The 9550-nt window shown below is 42.0% G+C and overlaps 1 long non-coding RNA gene across 1 annotated transcript; it reads left to right on the top strand.

Moving 5' to 3' along the window:
• The first annotated feature begins 417 nt into the window (after positions 1 to 417).
• On the top strand, positions 418 to 8202 carry LOC119696923. The gene is made up of 4 exons (XR_005255690.1): positions 418 to 753; positions 1542 to 1693; positions 4676 to 4780; positions 5476 to 8202. It is a non-coding gene; the product is annotated as an uncharacterized LOC119696923 (long non-coding RNA).
• Positions 8203 to 9550: the final 1348 nt, after the last annotated feature.

Raw genomic sequence — 9550 nt, 5'->3', positions numbered from 1 at the left:
AGGGAGTTGTGCACATCTGGTTGCCTGAGCTGCCCTACATTTGGAAATTGGAAGATCTCTAGTCACACAAAGGAAAAGTCTTACAGGTCTGATTTCGGCAGAGAGCAAGAAATAAAAACTGCAAACCCTTTTATCCACCCACTTTTTTTCCTTGGGCATAAAGATGTCCCATTCCAGCTTGCTTTGAATGTTTATTTGGCCCTTAGGCCAAAAACAGAAAGAAGAGAACTAGGTCCCTGACAAAGAGTAGGTCTTTCTTCTAGGAAACAAACCTGTAATGTTCTGACTGATGAAGGAAGCATTAGCCAAAGCTGTGCCACCCCTGTCTGCAACAGGACCTTTCCCACCGCATAGCTCCTCAGAACTTCCCTTAGCTGCAGCTGAGCCAGAAGCAAATGAGGCAGCATGGACTGGGCCATGGCCCCACAGCTGAATGTTCTGGGACTTGACTGGAAAGCAGCTGAATTCTGGTTGCTTATTCAATATTTTAATTTTTAAATCAGTGACAAGACAGTTTAAAAAATGCATTTCCAAGACTCCCCAAAAACAAGCTACAGTGTCATACCACTTCCTCTGTTGCCTGGGTGGTTCCTGCATTGCTAAATTTGTCCAGACATGTGATTTTCAGAAAAGCCTGGGGAGAGGCAGTATCCCAAACAGAGCACTGGCTGACATCGATGTGAAACAGGGAGCAAAAGGACTGTCACCTGCAGCTTGAGACCTCCAGGGAAAGGATAGTTTCTGAATTTTTTTGTAAGTAAACAGGATTGTCTCAGAGAGACAGCTGACTCCATCTTCTGCTTCCCATGCAACACCTGCAGCTCCACATATTCGGCTAAAGTTTGGGTCAGAAAAAGGGTAACATTAATATAATCAAAGTAATGTCATGGATTTAACCCAGTGAATGATTTGTAAACAGCCCAAGGTCTTTTGGGCTGTGGACTGTTGGGATTTGGGACCTAAAACTTGTTAGTCTTTTCTAAAAATGCCACTGGGCATTTAGGATGTAGAGTATACCTTCAATGAGAGCTTAACTGACACTGTGTTCCCAGTGAGCTAGAAAGGCTTTCATCTACATGGAGACATTTCCAGTGCCCTCAAAAGTTGTGTTTTAGAGCTTCAGTTCTGATTCTGTCCCTCTCCCCCATTTCCCCCCAGGGAGAAAAGGACAAAGAGTGCAGAAGATCACAGTCCTGGCATTGCCCACAATACAGCTGATCGTAAAGAACATGTAGGATTCTCACCCTGAAAAAAAAAATTCTGAATCATATCCTGAGTATTCCCTAACTCTATATCATCTTACTTACTTTTTCCAGTTTCCTCAGATGCATTTTTATTCCCAGCTTTATTCATGCCATCTTCCAGAGCTCTGCAGGTTTACCTCTTTTGAGTAGTTCCTTAGTTTACATCTCTCAATACAGATCTTGTCTGTGACTGAAAGGATGTCCCTCCACCCCCTCCCAACCCTACATATTGTCATAAATCTTTGTAAACCCTGTTGATAAAGAGCAGCTTGTTGGTTGCTCTCACTGCCTTGGCAGGTAAACCAGCCTGGAGGAACAAGGAGTTCTCTACCCTCACGCCAGTGGAGGTACAGCCTTCCTTTCCACTGCTGCCAGCAGTCTCCAAGAGTACAGAATAACAAAAAAGCACCCCTAAAGAGCCAAGGAAATGTGACACTGTCTAAATTCAGGTAAAAGGTTTTTTCACACTACTTGCTTTGTGTGGTTGGGAACGCTGATGGGGTAGGGAAGCAGTGGAAGCTGTTTTCTTGCCGTTCAGCAGAGGCAGCATCAATTGACTGGGTTTAATACAATGTCACTTATGAGACATGTATGGAAAAGTGCTGTGAGCAGTAGCAAACTGCTTGCCACTGGGCAGATTTTACACAGAATAAGCCATGTATTCTGGATGCAGACTGGGGTGCTGAAAGAGAGGAGGCAAAGATGAGAACTGTGGCACTGTATGTGTGTCCATACCCAAAACCCCTCACCACAAAGCCCAAAGTAGGAGATGTACCATTTCAAACAGAGGAAACTTTAGAAAATGCAGCCATAAGCAACTGCTCTGTGAGGAAACAACAGATTTAAAACCTAAAAAATCTTTTTCATTCTTTACTTCTAGTCCACTCAAGTTTCAGTTGTTTCAAAGGACTTTCTTAAAAGAAGGGGGAAAAAAAAAAAAAGCCTGAGCAGCAATTTGAGCTTATACTTTGTGTAACAGTCTCTAGCTTGAACTCGTGAAAGTATTTTGCTTTATCTTTGACTCAAGACACAGGCTACTCAGTTCATTAACACATGTCAGAGCTTACAAGTTAACTCATGGTTTACTCCTGCAACCCAGAGAGTTAGCTGAAGGCTCCATCCCACTGATCTATTTTTATAATCCTGTTTTTTTGCTTATTTCCCAGTAGATCTTTTTCAAACTCATTGATGGACTTTTTGGGTATTAGCTACTGAGATGTTGAATGCACAGGTGCTCTGAAAAACATGAAGTATTGGGTTACAGAATAACTGATGTGATCTTTTGGCTTTTGCATCTGATTGTTAAAAAAAAAAAAAAAGAGAGAGAGAGAAAAAGAAGAAAAAGCATCAATTGTCTATATTTCATTAGAGCTTTTCATCCAGCAAAGAGGCCAGATGAACTTCTTAATTCTATGTTTCATTTTGGGACCTTATGTGTAATATCAAACACAGTAAGTGAATTGCATCAATCTCTGATTCAGCACATGTAGACCCTTGTCGCTGAAGTTTCCCAGTCAATCTATCCTCTTTCCCCCACCCCTGACATAAATAAAGTCAGGAGTGGAAGATTCCCTTCAAGGAAATTTATCTCTTTGACAGTCAAACAGGTGGTGAAGTTAACGCAAACCCTCAAGAGAACTTGGTTGGTAAGAAGGGCTCTGCAATAACTAACCACAGTGATTTACAAGGGACTAAATTGCCAGATTAGGCCTTGATAATTTTTCAACTCTTGACTTCATTATTACCTTGTGGATCTGGATCTTACATCACCTCTAGGAATGCCTGGGATCAAATTAAAGTGGAAACACCTGGTTGAAAGTCAGTTCAAAATACAGATTTAAGAACTAGGGGGGTATTTGTTTGCTGGATCTGCTTTTCATGCATGGTAGACTGCTATAAAATTCTGTTTCTCTGTGCTCAAGCTTTGTTTTCAAATGTCAGTTTGCTTTACATGTGTGCTTGCTAATAATCACTGCTCTTTGTAAGCACACTCACTGCTTAGAGATACACAGATCTGTCATGTGAAGCAGATTTAGAAGTTAAATGGAGTGTCCAAGTGAGTCAAGCTACAAACTCAAAGACAGATTGGTTTGAAAATCTGTGGTTTGACCTAACACAGCATGACTGTCTAAGGAAGAAGGCAGAGGTACTCATGCAGCAAGGATTTGCACCAAAAAAAAAAAAAAAAAAAAAAAAGAAAAAAAAAAAAAAAAAAAAGAAAAAGCTGTAGTTAAGATATAATGCAAATAATGTTTTTTTAAAGTAATGTGTAAGAACAAATAACAATTTTTGCCAGGAATCTGTAGCTGGAACAAACCAGTGGAACACTCAAAGGAACAGTAGACATTGATTTAATGTCACAGTACTGCTACTACACAGCTCTGTTTGAGGAGAGTCTCCTATAGGCCTTTATGCTTTTCTTCCCTCTGCATCTTAGTTGTCCTTCATCAGCTCTCCTGCTCAGCTGGGGAGCTGCAGCCAGTACTCATGGCTGGGTTTCCATGAGTCAGGGAGTTCAGCACTGGCACAGGAGAGGCAAAGCTATATGATACTACAGCAGTAGGAACCCTTCACAGGACACCAGGTGGAAAGTCAACAATTTATCTAGTCCAGACAGCTGCCAGGCTGCTTAATGAGAAGACGGATATTTATAGAGCACAAGAGAAATCCTTCCACATAGCTCTGCTGCTGGTACACAAGCAATGGCTGCTTCATCAGAGAAGGTGTCCAGCTCCAGCAAGTCCTGCTGATTTTAATAGGACCCTGCCTGGATGGCTTCAAATGTCAGTTCTAGTCTAACAACCTTGATGGGTGAAAGCAGTTCAACCACATTTCCTATGTGGAAAGACTTAATCTGATCTGGAACCATTCCTCAAGGGTACAACCTTACATGGCTGATGGCACAACTGGGCATGACATGCCATTCAGAGTACTTCATCAGGGTACTTGGGAAGCTGGAAAGGACTTGTTGCCAAGTTTCAGCAACCAATGCATTGCTTGGTCCTCTTTAATGGGTGAGATTCTCCCATGTGTGGTTCCTTTCTGTTTGATAGAGATGCATTGCAACAAGCTTATGCCTGGGAAGAAGTCAAATGTTCTTGACAGAAAATGACTGCCCATGGGCACTGGAGCTCCCTGCAGATATGTGCTCTTTGCCTATGTCATCACGTTGGACTTTTCCAGGACTAAAGATGCTTTCATAGGGCTCTAGGTGGGCAGTGCAACACAGAGGCTTGAGGGACAACTTCTCTAGCTTAGAAGGCTGGGCCCAAAAAACCACCTCCAGGCATGGACCAGACTGCAAGTGGTAGCTCTCTCTCCTGCTCTGTTGAGGGCACTTGAAACTTCCCAGTGTAGGTTGGGAGAGAAGCAAAATCACAAAGATGATGGTAAATAACTTCTCCTTTCCCCTTGTGAAAACTACATGACAGATGGGGAGCTCTCGCACTGCCCATGCAATTGAGGTCCTGTTCCCCCTGGGGCCAGACCTGGCAGCGCCGGCAGGAAGAGGAGGCCAGGATGCAGCACCTCGGCAGGTGAGAAAGCTCAGAATCCTGACCATGACACTGGAATTGTCTTCAGGGAGTGAGACTCGAGGAAAAGATCCAGACAGTGACAGAGCAGGAAGTTACAGCAGCTGTAGGAGCTGCGGTTAATGAATTTCCCAGTGGGGCTTTAGCTTTTGCTCTGCCTTGCTCCCTCTGGCCCAGAGTGCTGTATTAGTTTCTCTGCTTCCCAGCCATCCCAGTCCCACAAGCTGTTTCGTGTAAGAATTTTCAAGGCAGCAGATTGTGTTATGAGTCCCCAGTGAGAGTATAATTTTAGGTCCATTTCCAAATATTTAGTAACAAAGGCTTGACTTCCCAAGGTGAATCCCAGGAACACTGACAGGATCTCCACATCTGATCATTCAAGCATCGGAGGAAGGAAAAAAAAATAAAATATGCAGGTTTTTTTAGAAAATAAGAAACTTGGGTCCCACAAGCTCAATAGTTGTGGAATTTCATGTGCAATTCTGTCCCTTCAGTAAAAAGAGATTACCTTGGCTGACCTGACCGGTCTTATTAGGTGCTCTAGGTCTTCAGAGGAGAACCTCCACAGGGGACTGCAAATATTTAAAATACCAAAAAGACAGAGAAAGGTAAAAGCTGCTTGTTGGAGACTCTAGGAACAATTACCTCCAAGTCTATTGTAGCCACTAATTTCAGCTAAAAGTTAGCATCTTTCCCAGGTATGAAGAACTTGAGGACAAATTATCTTCTGGTCCTTGTCCCCGTCTCAGTCCCAGCCCCAACCTGGCCTGGACTGCAGCTTGGTGAAAGTTACTACTGTTCCCTTCAAGCAAAGGAGAAATGAATTATATCCTTGAGAAAACACCATCTACCAACAGCTGTGGCTCAGAAGTGCTCTGCCTATAAATAAGGATTCCATATTAAAATATAGTTAAAATTGTTTTTAAAACAAACTCCCAGTGCTTATAAACTCTTCATAGGCCTGTTGTTACTTAGTTTGTTATCCCGTCTAGTAAGAACAATTACACATCTTCTAATTGCTTCACTTTTTCTAGTTTCTTATACAAAATAAAGATGTAAAAGAGACTGAATGACTGCTTGAATAACCTGGATTTTCAGAACCACTCCAGTATTCCTCCAAAATTCCCAGGTTAGTCCTGGGACTAATGGAGTACCTTATTTTTCACATGCTAACAGATGATGTATTACGTGAGTCATACGTTAGTTTTAAATGTCAAAATTTTTAAAGAACTGAACAAGTGATCACTTCTGTAATTCAAAAATAAAATACAGAAGACAATTGTTTAAATTATCTTTGTTTAGAGTCACTGCAAGCAGAGAAAAGCTGGCATTTTTTATCAGGTTGTTTGGATTGTGGATATAACAGATGAGGAAATCCACATGTCAATACTTTTGCTGGACTGTTATAGTTTATGATGTCTCCAATGGAAGCCTCGGTCCCATCTGCCTCATGTTTATTTTCCACCACGGTGAGGACTTGCTGGACAAGAAGCTGGCAACCCTCACACTTCAAGCACTGCAGTTCACAGGCATGTCCTGGGAAAGCAGAGGTCTTGAGGAGATACTGGGCCCTTGGAGCTGTATCTGCATGAGGGCTCCCACTGCTGCTACCATAGTGCATTAACAGGAGCCACGAGACAAGACCTGATGGTGAGACCTCTGAAGACACCAATAAAATGAAGAGCACTGACACTAGCTAAATTTGGAGATATTTGGGAGACCTTAATTCCACCCTCTGCTCCAATCCTACTGTTGACATATAACTCCTTACCTTACAGGCCGAAGGCTTGACTCGGCAGAAGCTCTTCTAAAACAGTGCAGAGGTCAATATTCCTGGCTCTCAGCACGGCAGGATAACCTAACATCCTTAATTACTGTGGGATGCTTCCGTTTGCCCATTAACTACTGATCTGTGTATAGACCTAACTTGTATTGAGTAACATTTGTTCTAAACATGGATCCAAATGCACTTGCCTGTTAAGAAAATAGAACAAGTTTAAGCTAACTTTGCTTATCTGTATCTTAAGTGGTTGCATCCGAATGAAAGTTTGTAATTATCTTCTAAGGGCTTGTTTAGATCTGATGGCTGATGAAAATGGGAGTGTGACAGGCATTCCAAAGGCACAGGCTAGTCCCAAGTCCCAGAGTGCAGAACTTCTTACTCCAGAGTATTCTTCTTGTTTAAGTTGGGCTGGAACAGTTTACGCTTATTGCAAGATATAAAGGTAGCACACACACACACAGAGCCCTGCACACTGAAGTGCAGCTATTTCAGAGTAATTCCTGCGCAGGGCTGTGTGTGGAAGAGCCCTGGTGGATGAGCTCAGGGCTGTGGCTGCCTGCAGCTGCCATGGGGAGGGAGGGCTGGATGTCAGCACAAGCAGACACTGTGCCTGCACACACCCTGCAACAGGAGCTGCTAGAGCAGGTACAAAGGGGAGATACCTAGAGCCATCTTAGCACCCCATTCTTCCTCTCCCACTAAGAACCTGTCCCTGCATACAGCTACTAGCTTTCCAAATGCTTCAGCATTAGCTATTCCCCATATCTTGCTGCCACAGCAGCTTTTATTGATAATTGGATTAGGAGAGAAAAGCTCCAGTCATTCCAGTGCCATAGGCACTGGCCCAGGCACATTGTTTGCCAAAATATTTTCAATCAGAATAGATAACATTTTAAAGGCAGATTGGTCAGCCTGTACAGACAGGGATGTGTTTAAAGGTTTGATTTTTTTTCCAAATACATTGTAGCTCCTTAACTAAGTGCTACAATTACCCTGCTTAGGAAGAGGGAACCAAACATCCTGCCAATTTAACTTAGGCACGAACACACACAAACACTTGATCCTGACTTCTGAACATTCATCATTTAGCTCAAAAGCTTTTTTCAAAAATAATCTGTGGAAGAAATGAATTGTTTGTGTATTGCCAGCACTAAGCAGATAGATAAGTATGTAAGCTGGAATGTTATTTCAAAGTTATTTTAAATATTTGGGTTGTCTACTTGAGCTATGTTTAAATAAAGTTACTATGAATTTCTTAATTTCACTGAAGCCATTATAAAGCCACACTTTCTGTCACTAGATACATCAGCTTTTAAAGGTTAGGGAAAAACCATGGCAGGCTAATTAGAATACCAGGGGGCTGGGGTTTCTGTAACTACATTTCTAACTTTTTTGGGTACTGTCCCTAGACTCCCCAGCCTTTTTTTGCAAGGTGTGTGGCTAAACACCTGGAATTTAGGCTTAAGAGCTTCAGAGCAAAGTAACACTTAAATAGGTGCCCTCATCAACCATTCTGCCTGATCTGCTGTTTCAGGGACTGTTAGAAGACCTCATCTCTGTGATCGTTTTATTTCCTGTGATAGTTCCTCTGTGATAGTTTTATTAGTTTGTGGGCTATGAACTTGGCTGCAATGGAAAGCTGAGCAGAGCCCCAAAATTTACCCAATTACTATTTGCATTATGATTATCACCTTTTGTTGAACAGAGGACTTATCTACCCAGAGACACAAGAAATATTAGGAATCAAATTCAGAGATTAGGTTAATGATTTTATATGCATCAAATTCTTGAGCAGGCACACGCTTTCAGAACCAGAGTGGCCCATAGTGGCCCATAACTTATTCCTTTGCATGCATTCACTACACAGCTCTGATCCCTCTAAATTTTCCCAAGTTGCTCCTGAAGACAAGACTCATAAGGATTTATCTATACACAAAAGTTAGGACAGATTATGATGGTGTTTGAATGTTAAGAATAATGGTTGCTGCTGGATTATTTATTCATTATGAAGCTAAAGGGTATTGTTTCTGATTAGCTCACCTCACTCAGGTCTTCTGCACAAGTCCTTATGAGGTAAGATAAATATATATATATAGTGTGTTACCAACTCTAAATACACAGACAGGCCTAATGTGGGAGGAAGAACAACTCATACCACAATGGGCATCCAGCTTAGGAGCTCCAAGCTGAACTACATTAATACATAAAATATCCTACAAGCACATGATACAGGACACTACTGACACCAAAAGCAAGGACACTTGAAGGACACTACTGACACCAAAAGCAAGGATACTAAACTTGTCTATCTCATTCCAATGGCTGAATGGGTACACCAAGTTTAGAGATCTGGCAACCCTAGATTCTTTTTAAAGACTAGGAAATAGGGGAGAAGCCCTAGAAGCCTCTTATAGATGAACCAGTGATGCAAATTGTCCTGCTCACTGGGAAGTGGACTGCTACAGAATGATCTTCAAACACCTTGTTGACATGGATACAAGCTTAGCACTGTTAAGATAGGAGCTTTCTGAGAAAACTCTCATCAGCTGCATATCCCATCAGGTTGTTACAGCAAGACAAAAAATACCAAGAGGTACACCCATGTCAGTTCATCTGGGTTTAACAGGAATCTTTCATGGCATTATCCTACAGAATGAAGAAAGAAGTTCCTACATTAAGCTACTAGTCTAAAGCATTAAATTAGAACTTTTACCTGAGCTACTTAAACTAGGCTGGTTTTATGTGAATTAGCACAGTCTATCAAGTCACAGCCCTGAAGAGACACAATTCTCATAGTTTCTAATTGTAGTGTTAAAGGAAACTCTCACCATCACATGGTATTTGCAGCAATTTAGGGCACTATAAACAAGGGATACCCCAGTTTCCATTCCATCCTGTCACAAATCTCTTCCTGCTTCATAGGAATCACCCATCCAACTGGGAAGTCACCCAGTCAACAGAAAACCCTCATGGAGAGGTGAGATTGACTT

The sequence above is a fragment of the Motacilla alba genome, chromosome 2 (assembly GCF_015832195.1).
Source record: "Motacilla alba alba isolate MOTALB_02 chromosome 2, Motacilla_alba_V1.0_pri, whole genome shotgun sequence".
NCBI lineage: Eukaryota > Metazoa > Chordata > Aves > Passeriformes > Motacillidae > Motacilla > Motacilla alba.
The sequence above is the reverse complement of the archived record's forward strand: the minus strand, read 5'-3'. Positions and strand labels throughout refer to the sequence as shown.